The sequence below is a fragment of the Drosophila navojoa genome, chromosome 2 (assembly GCF_054131105.1).
Source record: "Drosophila navojoa isolate 15081-1374.11 chromosome 2, UAZ_NAV_1.0, whole genome shotgun sequence".
Taxonomy (NCBI): domain Eukaryota; kingdom Metazoa; phylum Arthropoda; class Insecta; order Diptera; family Drosophilidae; genus Drosophila; species Drosophila navojoa.
Genome location: NC_142890.1, coordinates 32,079,892 through 32,094,870, shown reverse-complemented (window position 1 = coordinate 32,094,870; position 14,979 = coordinate 32,079,892). Strand labels below are relative to the sequence as shown.

The 14,979-nt window shown below is 39.3% G+C and overlaps 1 protein-coding gene across 2 annotated transcripts in view; it reads right to left on the bottom strand.

Annotated features, from left to right (window-relative positions):
- Positions 1-14,979, bottom strand: part of E2f1 (E2F transcription factor 1) — a 43,087-nt gene that overhangs the window by 20,020 nt on the left and 8,088 nt on the right. Inside the window, exon 1 of one of the 2 annotated variants that reach the window (XM_089261130.1) lies at positions 90-290. The exons of the other annotated variant lie outside the window; for it this stretch is intronic. The gene's annotated coding sequence lies outside the window, so the exon portion shown is untranslated. Of the gene's footprint in view, positions 1-89; positions 291-14,979 lie in introns of those variants that run through there. 2 annotated transcript variants of the gene reach the window in all.

Sequence of the window (14,979 nt, the reverse complement as noted above, 5' to 3'; positions counted from 1 at the left end):
ATGAGGTTTGAAGCGGGTAGAGGCTACCCGCAAGGACCTCGGCACATACCGCAGCGCAACCCAACTCAACTCAACTCAACTCAACTCACCTTTCTCGATTCGAGCCGATGTGAGCGTGGTTCGACTGACGTATTACGGCGAGTGGCTTGCAGCTGTCGTTCTTGCTTTAGCGTATGCCAAAAACGGCTGTTGGCTAGGTGGGCGAGGTATATAGGGTCTGTTGAGGTCTTCAGGGGTCTGCGTCAACCATTGGAATTCCAGTTTTGCTACGGTTCCGAGGTTCGTTGGACTCTTCAGCTCTGGAGCTGAGCTGATAAGAACAAATTTGTCTGTATTAGGCTAGAATTGTATTGGGGTGGTAAATTAATTTCTCTTTCAGATTAGATTAAATAATATGAAATAGGTGTATTCGTTCAAGCTCTTGCAGGTTTACATTGACTTAGTTTAGATTTAGAGATTGGCGCGAGATCTGAGGTCTAATCTTAATTGTTCAACTGTTCGCATCACCTCATGTAAATATCTATTATTTTTAAAATGAATATAGTTTCTTATATGCTAATCAGTTTAGTTGGAGACCGTTCAGCATGATCCATATCCATAAGATGACTTTCCCAAGAAGAAGACTTAGCCCTAAGTTAAAGGAATTGGGTGCTCTTTGAAGATGCGCTGGACTACCTGATGGCTGCCTTTAGCCTGGATTACCGGTTTTCAAATTTGGGATATGCGTTCACGTTTTCAGCTAGTTTAAGTTACAATAACAAGAGGAGGAACGACGTGTGTAGGGAGCAAGAGAGAGAAAGAGACACAGAGAGTAATATAAAAGCTGTGCCGGGGCAGGCTACGAAAACAAGAACCTTCGAAAAAAAAGAAGCGAAACATATAGGCATATGTGAACGTGTATGAGTACTCATACATATGTCTATGTGTATGTGTATGTAGTATGTACATATATGTGGAGAGCAAACACCAGGGCCAAGTACGAGAGGCGAGTACATTCACGGCATATGTATGCATATACATGTACATAGGTATATATAGGTGTGCATACATATAAATACATACAATATATGTATACATTATATTTGTGTATACACACTCATACATACATACATATACATGTACATGTGTGCAAGACAAGGCTCTCAGCTTCAGGTTTGAGGCCCGATAGGTAGAGGCAATGCTCGGCTTCTTAACAAACTCCGTTCGTTGCGCTTTTGTTTTTCCATTCACTGAAATTCCAGGAAATTTCGTAGATCAGTAAATCTCGGAGCACGCTGAGCCCTCACTCACTCACGGTCTCTCGTTCTCTCTCATTTTCTATCTTACTATCTCGTTCTCTTTCTATCTCTGATCAGCTGCAATTAGCCCAACTAAAGGTCCTTCTAATGGAGCGTGGGAGCTTCCGAACGGATGTGAGCAAGCCTTTTAGAGACCTTTTGCGCTTAGACCATGTCCACAGCGAGTTAGGGACAACTAACTATACGATACGAACAAGCAGATCTATAGTAAGGCCCAACATCTGTCCCGAATGTGCGCCGAGAAAAATTGAGGAAAAGTGGAAAAGGTAGAAGAAGGAATTATTATTGCTGCGTGCGCACCTGGACTTGGCCTCGCCGTGGCTTGGCAAAAAGTGCGTGCTGCGAGCGCAGTGAGAAGCACCCTTAAGGATGGAAAACCAAATGGTAGCCAAGCACCCTCCTCCATAGCCTATGCAATTCACCGAAGAGTGGTCTGCGTCTGCGTTTGCGTCTGTTCCCCTGAAGGCAACACTTCAGACGTTTCCCCCTCTCTCCCTCTCTTACTTCTGTCGCCTGCTCCAGTCGAAAAGTGGAACGAACCCGTCGCACGGAGACGCAACAATGTAACATGCGCACACATACATATACACACGCTCACGCACACGCACGCTGACTCACGCATACTCTCCCTCACACATACACAAATGTTTCTTGTTGATCGCCATACACTATTGTTGTATACTCTACATTTAGAAATGATGCGCCGGACATACTTATCCAAATATCAAAACTGCCTAAAAATGATATTTTCAATGGGTTCAGGATATAAAAAAAAAAATTTGTATATAGGCTCTGGCAAAGAAGAAAATTAGGATTATTTGTTGTCTTGTAATAATAATAATACATAGTTTGAATAAACTGTTTATAGATGGTGAATAATTTCAGTGGTTTTAATAACATCAGCTCAGTTAAATGTATATGAGCGAAACATGAAATAGCTCGGCTCTTACTAAATATTTTGTAGTGAGCTGTTCGAATTTTACTTCCTTTGGAATACAATTGGAGTCCAAAAGAATACATTTGATATATGTATATGTATACGAACTTATTATTAACAATTCAGTGTACATCTGCCACGCCCACTGCTCCCTCTTGAATTTTACCATTTACATTTTGAAGGTATACGTAAACAAAATTTTAACATATCATTAGAGAACGGACCACACGGGTATATATATATATATATATATATATATATTATATATATATATTTTTATTTTTTTTATTTTTATTTATTTATTTATTTATTTTTTTTTGCTGGTGCTCTTGCTCCTCATGTTGTGCAGTGGGATTCCCACATATGAACAGGAAGTGGAAAAGTGGTTTTTATTGCACAAAAACTTTTTAATGGGAACATCAGCAATGCCTATAGCTGCCTCTGCCTCAGTTTCTGTCTCGCGCTTTGACGATTTGACGATGATGAAGTGGTGCGCGACACAGTGGAACATGGAGGCCAAATGGTTAATTTGATTAGCTCTTAAGTAGGGCTCATGGCGACAGTCTTACTGGATCTCATTGCGGCCCCTTTTCAAATCGAGTAAAGACATGTTTTGCTGATGTGGGCGCCTAACAATAAGTTCTTCATATATAGACAATAATTATCAGGTAGTTGAATATTAGTAAAATGAATATGAGTTACATAAATTACCTTCAGAGAAAAGGAATGCAGGCAGGACAAGCACCACTGTGCTTCAGTCAGTTAGATTTTTGTGCAGACTATTTCAAATCGTCGAATTGCGCCACTGTGCTGCAGTTGGGCGCAGGGCGCGTCCACGACAAGCTCAAAGTTCAAAAAGCAAGCATTGACATGTGCGAAGGACCGACAGCAGCGACAGCGCTGACAGCGACAGCCCCTACGGCCAGCCGAGGCAAGGGTGCCCATACAAGGGGTGACCATGTCTCAATGCAGAGGGCTGAAAGCTACGGCTACGACCGCGACTACGGCTGGGCCACTGAGCTAATAATTAAAGTAAAGCAGCAACCCCTAATTCGTATCGTTCTATATAGGGTGAATGATACGCTTTATATTGCATATATGTACGTACATTCATTCGCATGCATATGTATGTATATGTATAATTTTTTGTGCGACTTGTAAAAAAGTGCATTCCAAATTAGAGCAGAGAAAAAGTATATGAAGAGGGGTTTATTTTGTTCTCTTACTGATGTTCCTGTTTTTTGCAATTACAGCTAAGCAAATGGTTGTTGTTGTAGATGTGTAGGAATGGGCATTTAAAAAACAGCTGGCATCTCGCATTTCTCTACTGATCCCCAGGGAAGATTCTTCCTAAGCTAGGCGCGCCCCAAGAAAATCGTAAAACGTGAAAAGGAAGGAATAGATTACACCAAAGTCGTCAATGCCCAATGTCAAGGCACAAAAAAAGAAAGCAAATTTTTACCATCATAATAAGAAGTCGTGGGCCCTCAGACAGGGAATACAAAAGACTCTCGTCTTTGTGGCGCCTGCAACGACCCATCTGTGTATTTTTATCAACATTTTCAATGGGTTCAGATATTCAATGATATTGAAATTCTAAGAAGTATATTTTAGCAAATGCTTTCATTATTTTACAGTTTTAGCTTTCGAAAGTCATGTGGCTTTTGGGATTCATGCTTTTATTGAGTACATACATACATATGTATTCATTGATTTGTGTTATCGGTGCAAGGCGTTAGGTGAGGCGACATTTAGTCGCCCCCTAGCTGAAGAGAAGTCCCTAAAATATGCAATTACATGCGTGAGATTAGAAACAAAATGAGAACGGGATGGTCCGCTGATTTTCTAGGTAGCGACCGGAAAAGCGTTAAGCATTAGGGCAGGACACGCAAACGAAGGATGGGAGAATCACCGGAGCAGAGCAAATCCCTAGGCATGCCATGACCCACCCCTTTACATTTACGGGATTAATTAGCATTAGGCTTACGCCATTCGAAATCTAGATCACCTCATGCATAATGCACGAGTTTAGATAGCTATACATACATAAGTCTGGGGAGTAGCGCTCGCTTGTCAACTGAACGTCAAAGCAAATTGTAAGCATTGATTCGATCAAGAGAGCTGCGCTTATGCCCATAAATATGCACTTGGGCTACAAGTAGAACCAGTTCAACAGTTTCTGTGTGTGTGACATTTGCTAGCCCAACACATCAGACATCACAGAGCTCAGAGGGAACCAGTAACAGCGACTGCGAGATATCCTGTGCTGTGCTCTAAGAGGTATTCTTTATTGCTAAGAGTTTAAGTAATAATCATATATGTATGTATGTATGTACATATATTAAAAATAAAATGTTGTTTAGTTTCAGTGATAAGCCAGCTGTATCCAAAATATTTCAACAGTTTATATATAGGTAATTTACCAGTTTAAATTTCGTTGAACGGATAACTCGCTACTGAATAAATCGAGTTACTGTAATCAATCGATATACTTTTCTTCAAAGTAATCATGTTACGATTTTCTAGCAATTTATATACCCTGCACCCATTGAAAATGGGAATTCAGGGTACAATCATCGCAGACCCCATAAAGTATATACACATGTATATTCTTGATCACGGCGTTGAGCTGAGTCGATATAGACCTGTTCTCGTCGATCTCAGAAGATAAAAGAGCTAGAGAGCTGAATTTTCGCATGCGTACTCGTGTATACAATAAACAGTACGAGTTTTTCATATTTTGCGATATCTCGTCAGATTTTTTATCGAGAATAATCGATGAATGGATTTAGTTTTTTCAGCGTAATTTCAATACTATTGATCTGCAGATTCATTATCAGATTCATTGGTATATTATAGCTACAGAGATGCTGGAAATAACAACCAATTTCATGAAATAGCTATGTTTGCAATTAAGTTGATCTCATTGATCTCCAAATGAATTTGGTGAAAAGCAAATTACGCAACAGCATGGGAATGTATGCTATTTCAAAAATAAGGTTAGTTTCAATAAACATTTTTTATAAAAACTTAGAAAGATTGTGCAGATATGGATTACAAAGGCATAATAAATGGTGCCATAATTATTGCCGAAAATTTTTTTGGCAAAAATAAGCGACAGCTCAAAATACGCTATAAATGACGAAGAAAATGTATTCGAGCAATTGGACATTTTAACTATCATTTAAAAGTTTAATCATAAATGAAAGTAATAAATTGAACATCTTTAATATATATTTAAAATTGAAAAAAATTTGGCAATTTCTGTTAGCACTTTTAATAAAATTTTTAGCAATTTTAGCAACTTTTTTTTTTTAATCTAGCAATTCTTGCCCTCAAAATTCTGGCAGCACTGTGTGCAAGTTGGCCGTAGTTGATTTGTGTCTATCCTCAGACCATTGCCTACTCTCAGCGAACCGGTCTCCATACATAAATATGTATATCATATATGGTAAGTGTTATCAATCATAGTTAAACTCTTATTCAAATGGGCCAATAGAAATATGATTAATAGAGATTTTCAATTACAACGCATAATATAGCTTAAGAGTTAGTTCTTTGTTCAACTTGAAGTGCTGCAACACGATTTCAGCAAAGATTTGCTCCTCGTTTGGCCCCCTTGCCCCGCTTTCTCCAGTTTGTGGGCCAGAAACCTAAGTCAACAGCAACATATTTTAAAGATCTGGGGGAATATATTACTCAGGGACCCAAGAACGAATAGAACAAAGTTGTCAAATCAAACAAAAAGGCCATAAGGCAAACGAGGCGTGGCTGCAAGAGCACGAAGAGGAGGTGGAGGATCGGGACTCGATATGGGAATATGGGCGTTTGGTGTTAGCAGAAAAAAAGAAGGAATATGAAAGATATTTATGTATAGCTATGAAGCAAAAGCGAGGTAGAGCATTGCCCGTCTGGTTGCTGGGTATTTTAAAAACGCCAGCGAATTATGCTGTCTGCCTCGCAGCAGCGAAACCTGATTTGGTGGCGCAAGAGTTTAAAGGGCTCGATTGCGAACGAGAGAGCTCAGCGACAACGAAAGCGTCAGCGAGGATGAGGATGATGATGACGAGGCTGATGGTGAGGATGATGGTGAGGATGAGGTTGAGGCTGGGAGCGAGGACGAAGACTGTGAAAGGTGAAGAACAGTCTGGCTCTGGCTGACACTCTGTGTGCGTCCGGCCTGGGTGTGTGTGTGTGCGGCTACCACATGTTGCACACACTGTGAGAATGAATTTAATTAAAGAACAGTTTTTGCTCGCATTTGCAAGTGCTGCGCGCCGAGACCAATGCAGCGCCAGGCCTAGTGCCAAAGTCTAGTCTATGCACAGTGCTTCGCAAACAGAGGTATTCGCATCGCAGTGAATGAAAATCCTGTAAATCAAAAATCGTACGATACTGCGAAAGCTTTAACAAGTTGTTCAGCATTATCATCGGTGCCTAAGCAGTTCCTCACACAATTAAGGGTCAAAAATACGACATCATCATCATTATGTTTTGGTATATGTGGAAAGTTGTTTGGCAATCTAATGGATAATAGGCTTACAACTTACCCAATTTGGTCGGCTTTAAATTGATTCTACTGTTCAACTAAGAAATAAAGCAGTCCTCCCCGTGTTAGTTGTGTTCTCATACTATTTTAAATTCAAAATAGTTCCCAATTTGGTCGTAAAAGCATTCAAGAACTAAATAGAATCTTCCCAGGAATATTAATTACTAAGCAAACCAATACATATCGTTAAGCAATCTTTCAATCAATCTATATACATACGAGTATATTGTTAAATATCTATCCAAATTTTATGATGTGATCTCTCTCTGCACTCGATATATTCTCCAGCCTCTATGCACTGTGCGGTGCGTTTTTGCGGGGTCTGGCAACAATGCCAATTAAATCACATTTCAGTGGCACATTAAAATGCAATAAATGTGAGTGTGTATGTGTGTGTTGCATATGTGAGATGCGGCAGCAGCAATGGGTCTGTCATTGGAGCGCTCAAAATTTTAATGGCAGAACCCCTCTGCTGCCATCCGCCCGCTTTCAACACTCTACAATAATCGGCAATAGTTGCTGTCCTTTTGCACATGCTCCAAAAACTACGCGAAGATGTTGAAAGCCCGATAAGCAGGCCACCAACCAACTGCAGCTACTCAGCTCCGGTTGGACTACCCGACTAGGAGATACCGCCTCATCTGAATTATGAAATAAACTCGTCTATAAACTTATCAAGAACTTCTCTACCAACACCGCCACTTCAGGTTTATAGATAAGAGAAAAATAAGAGAGTTGTCAGCATCCATGAGGTTAAAGGTTACTAAAGGATTTTAGTGAAATGGTCTAGTTTCTATTATATTGAATTGTATCATATTCAATGAAAACGGATAAATCGATTCAGACCGTCGCTCTGATCATTAGTTTCAGTATCTGCCACGCCTTCATCTGGCCATGATAAGCGTACATATGTACTTTTTAGGTAAACCATTCTACCTGATTTCCTATTTTCAATCGGTTCAGGGTATAGAAGCTCATCGAAGGGACGGCAACGGAGTATGGTAAAGGGAAATGGTGCCTCACCACATTGCATATTGCTCTCATTGCATTTTCAGCATAAGTTGGCGTAATTTTAGTGCCCCGGCAACCGACATGTTTTCTGCTCTTGCTTTTGGTTTTGGTCTTGACTGCTGCACTTGTGGCGTCTCTTTGCTTCTCTCTCCCTCCCTCTCTGACTCTGTCTTCGTTCTCTGTGTGTGGTGTCCACTTGCAACATTTCGAGCCACTCGCCGGCTGCCAGTTGAAAGTTGCTGTTCGAGCGCGTGAAACTCGTGATATCGAGCTAGCCACGAATTATAATGGGGATATTGAGCAGTCTCAAGGCTGTCCTTACCTCACTCTTCACTCCCACCCCCACCCCGTCAAAGCCGCCGGCAGCATAATCCACAGCTGACGCTGGTACGAGCATGAGCACGAGCTTCTTGCCAGTTTATCGGCAATAATAAATTGAGGTGTTGATCACCTCACGGGAGTGCCAGACTAATATATACCCTGCACACTTTGCACAAGCTATCCAAATGCAACTCTAAAATAAATGATGTTTTAATATATGGCGGAACGGATAGGGTATCCCAAGAATGTGGACTCTGTAAGATCAGAAGCGTTTTTCTGTCTAACATGAGTTTCAGAGTATGGGGGTGCTGTTCTAACTAAACAAATGCTGTTCTAATAAACTATATTAAATTCAGCGCATCGTAGGTGCAACGTTTATTCGTAGAGTTCTTGATATAGACTAAAGAACAAACGAATGAGCAAGCGCAGCTTGCTTAGAGCTAAGCGAATTAATGCAAGTAACGAGATTTTACAATGCAAGAGAAGCAAGTACTTAGGGTGAACCCAAATATAAAAATATAGGTATAAAATTCAAACTAAACAATAAAGATGAGTGAATTTGGCCCAACAGACTCTATGAGATGATCAGAAAAGTTGTCGATTAATCTCTGCAGATGTCAATGACAAATTTCTGGTTCTTTTAGATAAAATGTGTTAATATGTTTTTCGCCGGAAATTTTGTAAAATATTGCTTGTTGTGGCTGTGCAGAGCTGCAAAGCTATCGATAATTCTTTCAACCATTCATCAAATACATTGGTTTCATTTATTTACTTATCGGGACGACATATCACGTCAATCATAAACTTTTGATCTATTGCAAAAATAAATGCTTTCCGATCAATTTGTTAATAGCCTCCGCTGGAGTATGGACTATACTATGTAAACTCAATTAGGTTTTCTTTCGTTTGTAAACTGATTTTCCTAATCGATTGTAAGATAATAGTAGCTAGTCGTCACATTCAAACTATAATGGTGAAATCCATTGACGTTCTGTCTGCACTCTCTCGCGCTCTCTCTCCGCACTGTTGGAGGCTAAGGAAGAGCCCCCGAATTCCTTAGCCTGCGATCAACTTTTCAGCTTAAGTGCGGCTCGCCTCCTGACCACCAGAGCGGTGCCCAATTGCAGAAGGGAAGCACCAGCAGCCACGACGACTGCAGCAACAGAAGCAGCAACAATAACGACAAACCGCAAATGAAATATTTCTGGAATTGCAAATGAAATAAATGAAGTTAAGCCAATTTGAGGCTAAGCCCCAAAGAAGGAATTCATTACTTTGCAAAACAGCATAAAAGGGAAGAAGAAGCACAGTAACAGCATAAGTTGGAGAAAACAACTAAGAATATAGCTTGCGCGAATGACCGGTGGAACAATACTCGTTCACGGTTAAATCTCTTTAATAATCAATATTCAATTTATATATGTACATACATTGCACTATGGGTAAAAAGTCGATTTTTTTGGCATTAATTGTAAATGAAGAGCTAGGAACTTGAAATTTTAGGAATATATTATTAATATTAAAAAAGAAATTCGGATTTTTTTTTTTTACAATTGGGCGTGGCATTCAAATTTTCCGCCCCTTTTACATATTATATTAAATTAAAAATCATTACCTGTGGGCTCAAATTATTTTTAATAACTTTTTTGTACACTTTTAGCAACTTTAAATTATATTTTTATTATATTTCATCCAACTGCAAGCAAATATTAATATTTGAAGACTCTTAGGGATATATAAAATATATGCGATATAATTTTAAACTGAATGGTCTTCATATTCTTCATCTAATTCAAAATTTAACTCTAAATTTTTATCATCTATGTTTTGATCTTCATTTTCCTCATCCTCATCCTCATTTTCGTCTTCATTTTCTTCTTCAACTAAGGTTGGCTCCATTAAGCCTTCAAATGTTGCTGGTAATTGAAAATTGGGATCTTCCAAAAGTTCAATAACTTCTTTTGGGAATTTTTTTTTCTTGTTTTTCTTTTCGCGTTCTTTTAAACTGAGTGAATATATATCAGTTAAATTCTCTAATCGGCTACATTTCCTGGCGTGAGATTTCCTATCATTTCTATACAGCTTGTTCCGGGCTTCAGACGCGTTTTCTCCTAATATGCCATCAGAAATTATGCAAGTGCCCATAATTTGGTATCCATGCACCAAAATTTTGTGAACATCATTGATATTTCCACTTCCATTAGGCCTGGGTTTATCCACATGAAGACCCATTTCATCCCACAGCCTCCGCTTAATTTCTTGTTTACGCAATGATACCTTTTGTTTGTCGACATCTTTAACACGCCATTTTTTAATTTCGATTCTGTACGATATTTTCAATACAAACTCAAGGAATCGAATCCAAGCATGCAGAGGGCTAACTCCATATTGCAAATTCATAGAAGAAGTTCTAAAAATTTCCGAAGTACCGAAGTACTTTCCAAAGTACCTTCACAATCAATTATCACCCTGCCTTCAAGCCACCTAGCATGATGCATTTTAAGCCTTTCCAAATTCCGGTTGCACTTTGGCAGATGCTTCTTTATATACTCTACAAACTGCTTTACTCTTTTATCAATTAGATTATTAATATTTTCGCTAATATTATTGTTAATTTTTTCAATAATAAAGTTTTTACCGCGTCTTCTTGGCGGTTGTTGTTGGTCCATACCTCCACAAGTTCTGCTCGACAAAACTCGTTTTTAACTGCAAAAACTAATTTTTTTCCAAAAGGAACAAAAAGGAGCAAACGAGGTTAATAGATTCCGAACCTGGACATAATACACAACAACTGGTATATCAAACCTCTGTGAAGTGGTGTGCTGCACAAAAGTAATACTCCACGGAACACAAGTACATTTGTTAATTTTTAGCTAAAAATACACACAGACAACACACTGGGCAACTGGACAATAACACAATTACAATCAAAAGTAATAGCAATAACTTATTGTACATACCATTAGGTACGTTTTCCATTATACACTTTTTTTTGTTTATGTTTACACAAAAGCTCCACTTTAATTGCAAGTTGAACAAAATTTCCCGCGCTTTTTTTTGAATATACATGAAATCGATTTTACCCATCTAGTGCATTGGTATGTTAATCTCCATTCTCAGGCATCGACAGTGTATTTAAGAAGAGGATAACATCGTTCCATTATAGAGGTGAAATGCTTACGAACAGGTGGACGAAAGAGCAAATATACCCTTTTAAAGCTATTGAACGAGTATTAAGACGCGTGTCTTGCTTGCGTGGCCTGAGCCTTTGCCTGGGTCTCAAATGTGGAATTTTGCGCAACCACAGAAATGCGACAAACGCAACAATAGCTGTAAAGCCAGTCAGCGAAGTATTGCGAATCAGGCAACAAGACAGAGCCCGCAATAAACTGAAACAGAGCCAAGCAAACAAGGAAGACGTTACAGTAAAATGAAAAATTAATTGGACGGAGGCTTCAATGTTTCTAGCTCTACTATCTAGTCGCGCAAAAATCGATCAAGTTGGAGACCATTAAATATATTCCAATTCAACATAGTATTCCAATTGAACATAGTAAAAGTAGAGCCGAATTTAGCAGCACAATCAAACAATTTTTTTTATAACAGTTTCAGAAAAACTCGACGTGGACGTCAATGTTGTTGCTGACGTCGCATTGGCTCTTATGGTCTCAGTCGATGTCGATGTCGATGTCGCCATCACCTTCGGCTTCTCTGCCAATATCGTCGTCGCTGTCGTCGGGCAACTCCAAAAGGACTACCGAAACGTAAACAAGAGCCAATAGAAGAAGAAACAACAAGAACAGCAGGATCTGCAGTGGATGAAATAGCAGAAGAGGGAAAAGAATGCTGCCGACGGCGACGGCGGCTTCATGAAAAAATAAAAACATCAATCGAGAACAAAAAACAATAAAACATTATATAGCCGAATAGTGCATACCTTTATATGATATTTTTCTGGGTCTAGTTATTTAATGAAGTGTTTACTCTGATCAATCTTTATACATATACATACATATATTATCAGTATTTAAAAAATAACACACACACACAATGCTGTTCAATAAAACTGTTCTTTTATTATTTTTTTTTAGCAACATTTTATTATTCTTCGTCCGCATGTGCATGAGGTTAGCATTTGTTGCTATCGAATTTTTGTTGTAAACAGAGTGCTGTGTGAAGGGTGCAAGAGCATCGTGAGCAAAAGGGATATGCAGAAGCTGGAGGTAAGAGCGGGTCTGGATTGCTGGCTTGGCGCTGCGATGTTCAAAATTCCATTGAAATCATTTGAAAATTGAGCCAGGGACTGTCCTGTGTATTGGAAGGTGGTACGAAGGCCGGCGGGATGGGAAGGTGGTAGGACGGCGGGACGATGGGTAGGTCATCGTCTCCCGGCATAATAAATATGCGCCGAGAGTTTCGCTTGCGGTGGCTCGCTGGGGCTCTTTCCTTGCTGTTACATTTGTTGTAATCGCTGTACATTGTACACACACACTCGTTAAATGTGTAAAAATAACAAAGCAAATGAGTTGCAGTTTAGCAATAAAGTAAAATGCAAACGGATGCGCGCTATGACGTTTGAAAGTTTCTCCTTCTTAACGCAAGACCGACAACCGACACCCGCATAATAAACACGAACGAATTTACGCACACATATGTATATCTGTCTGAGACTTTGTTTCGTTGCATACTCCCACTGAAACCGCAATACTTTTTGCGGGTAACTGTCAGGCGGCATAGCAGCACCAGTAATGCTCGATAGAAAAAGATAGAGAAAAGTGACAGAATAGAAAGAGACTCAAAAAATAGCGGCGCAGACCAATGGACTGTCCTGTCAGACGAACGACAATAACAACTACATAAATATCAACAAAGAGAGAGACAGAGAGAGAGAGAGCGCACGAAAAAGAGGAGCCGGCAAAACAACAAAACATCCGGCAAGTGCCAAAGTAAAGCAAGTGCCACACACAGACAGCAGCACCAACACAAGCAACTCCCGCACATACATACATATACAGTGGCTGCTGAGACTGCGCTGTTGCTGAGAGCGATGCACAAAACGAGTTGAAATACATAAGTAAAAGTGCTCCAGTTGGGAGTTACCGACTTCAAGATACCTTGAACATCTTGCGAGCACATTTAAATTACGCCGAAGCAATTTATTGAAATTAAGTAAATAAATCAGTTATTAATAATCAAATAAGTTCAAAATAATTTACTGCAAATTATAAAATATATTTGTATATGCATAAATATTCATCTGCGAAGACAGCCGGACATGACAGTATCAACTCCGGCCTGATCAGGAATATATGTACATACATATAGACTTTATGTACATGCTTGTTACAATGTAAATACACTTTCGCATAACCATTATACCCGGTATTCGCAAAATCAGTGAGGGTATACACAATAAAAAACAAAAAACAAAAAAAAACAGCAAGTGCTTTGAAACTGCTCTCTTTGTCTCTCTCGCTTTCTGCGTCTTATTCTTTACGGATTTTATGCATGGGCCGCATCTGTGTGGAAGAGAAGCTCAGCAGGAACGAAGACAGAGACGGCATCAGTAACGTTGACCAACGCTGCAAAATTTCATGAATGGAATTTGTAAATTTTCTTTTCATTTGCTGTAATTGTTGTTGTTGTTGCTGCTGCTGCTGCAACGCTAATCGTGTGCACTGCATCGGACCCCGAGCAAGTGGGGCAGACGTCGAGTTGATGGCGCGCCAACAATAATAATAACAATCACGCTGCAATGATGCCGTCTGAAACGTGTTTTGTGGGGCTCTCAGGTCTCTCTTGGACCTCTTTCGCAACTATGCAACGAACGTTGCTGCATAGAAAATAAAAATCCATTGAATCACAATATGTTGCGACATACTCGCGTCTGATAATCATGAAACCTTCAAAAACGAATTATACAAGATTTAATGTGATTTTAATGTTGTCGACCCCAGGGACCATCCACGTCAGTACAAATTAGTTATAGCATAGCAGCATTTTCATGATGATTTTGACAGGCAGCGTAGCAAACTTTCTGACAGAAACAATGGGGTTTCTGGCAGATCGGACCTGAAGATATAGTGATTTCTTAAATTCTGCTATATTTTAGACACTTTTGATGCTAGAGACTTAAAATTTGGTATATTTTCTCGGACTGACCTCCCAAGATGAAAAGGCTTTAGCGGATATATGTGCTCCCAAAAAAATTGATAGCTCCTAAAGTATAAGAGCTTTGGATAGTTAACTTACTCGTAACCTCCTCTATCGATTCCCCTCTTTAGAAGCGTGGCATATCGAAAAATACCCTGTAATTTTCTCATTTTTAGATCGTAAGCATACAAATTGCAGTTAGGTTGCCGTTAGCTTTTATGAACTGGCCAAAAATGAAATGTCTACGCACAGTACGGGCGTGCCAAAGCGTTAAATTTTCTTCAGTATTAGGGAAAACCTTAGCTACCAAATTGCTGATGGGGTGTGAAAGAGTATTCCGCAGTCGGTAACGCCCGACTGCAACGTTCTTGCTTGTTCGAAATGGTATTGAGATACAGAAATAAGAAAAGAAAGAAAAACTCGATATGCCCAGGGTATACACGGAACTAGGAAAAAATTTCAAGTCTCTAGCTCCGTCTGCCACACCTCATTCTATTTGTTACACACCTTTGCAAAATCCATTATATTTGTTGATTTCGTATTTTCAATGGGTTCAGGGTATAAAAATATAAATATATTACATATAAAATTTTGATATATCAAAAAGGTTGTCGTAAAAATGATAAAATCGCACTGATATGGAATATACATATGTATATATAGTATTGAAATTAGTGGTTTAAGCGGCACGTATGTATGTCTGGGCGTAG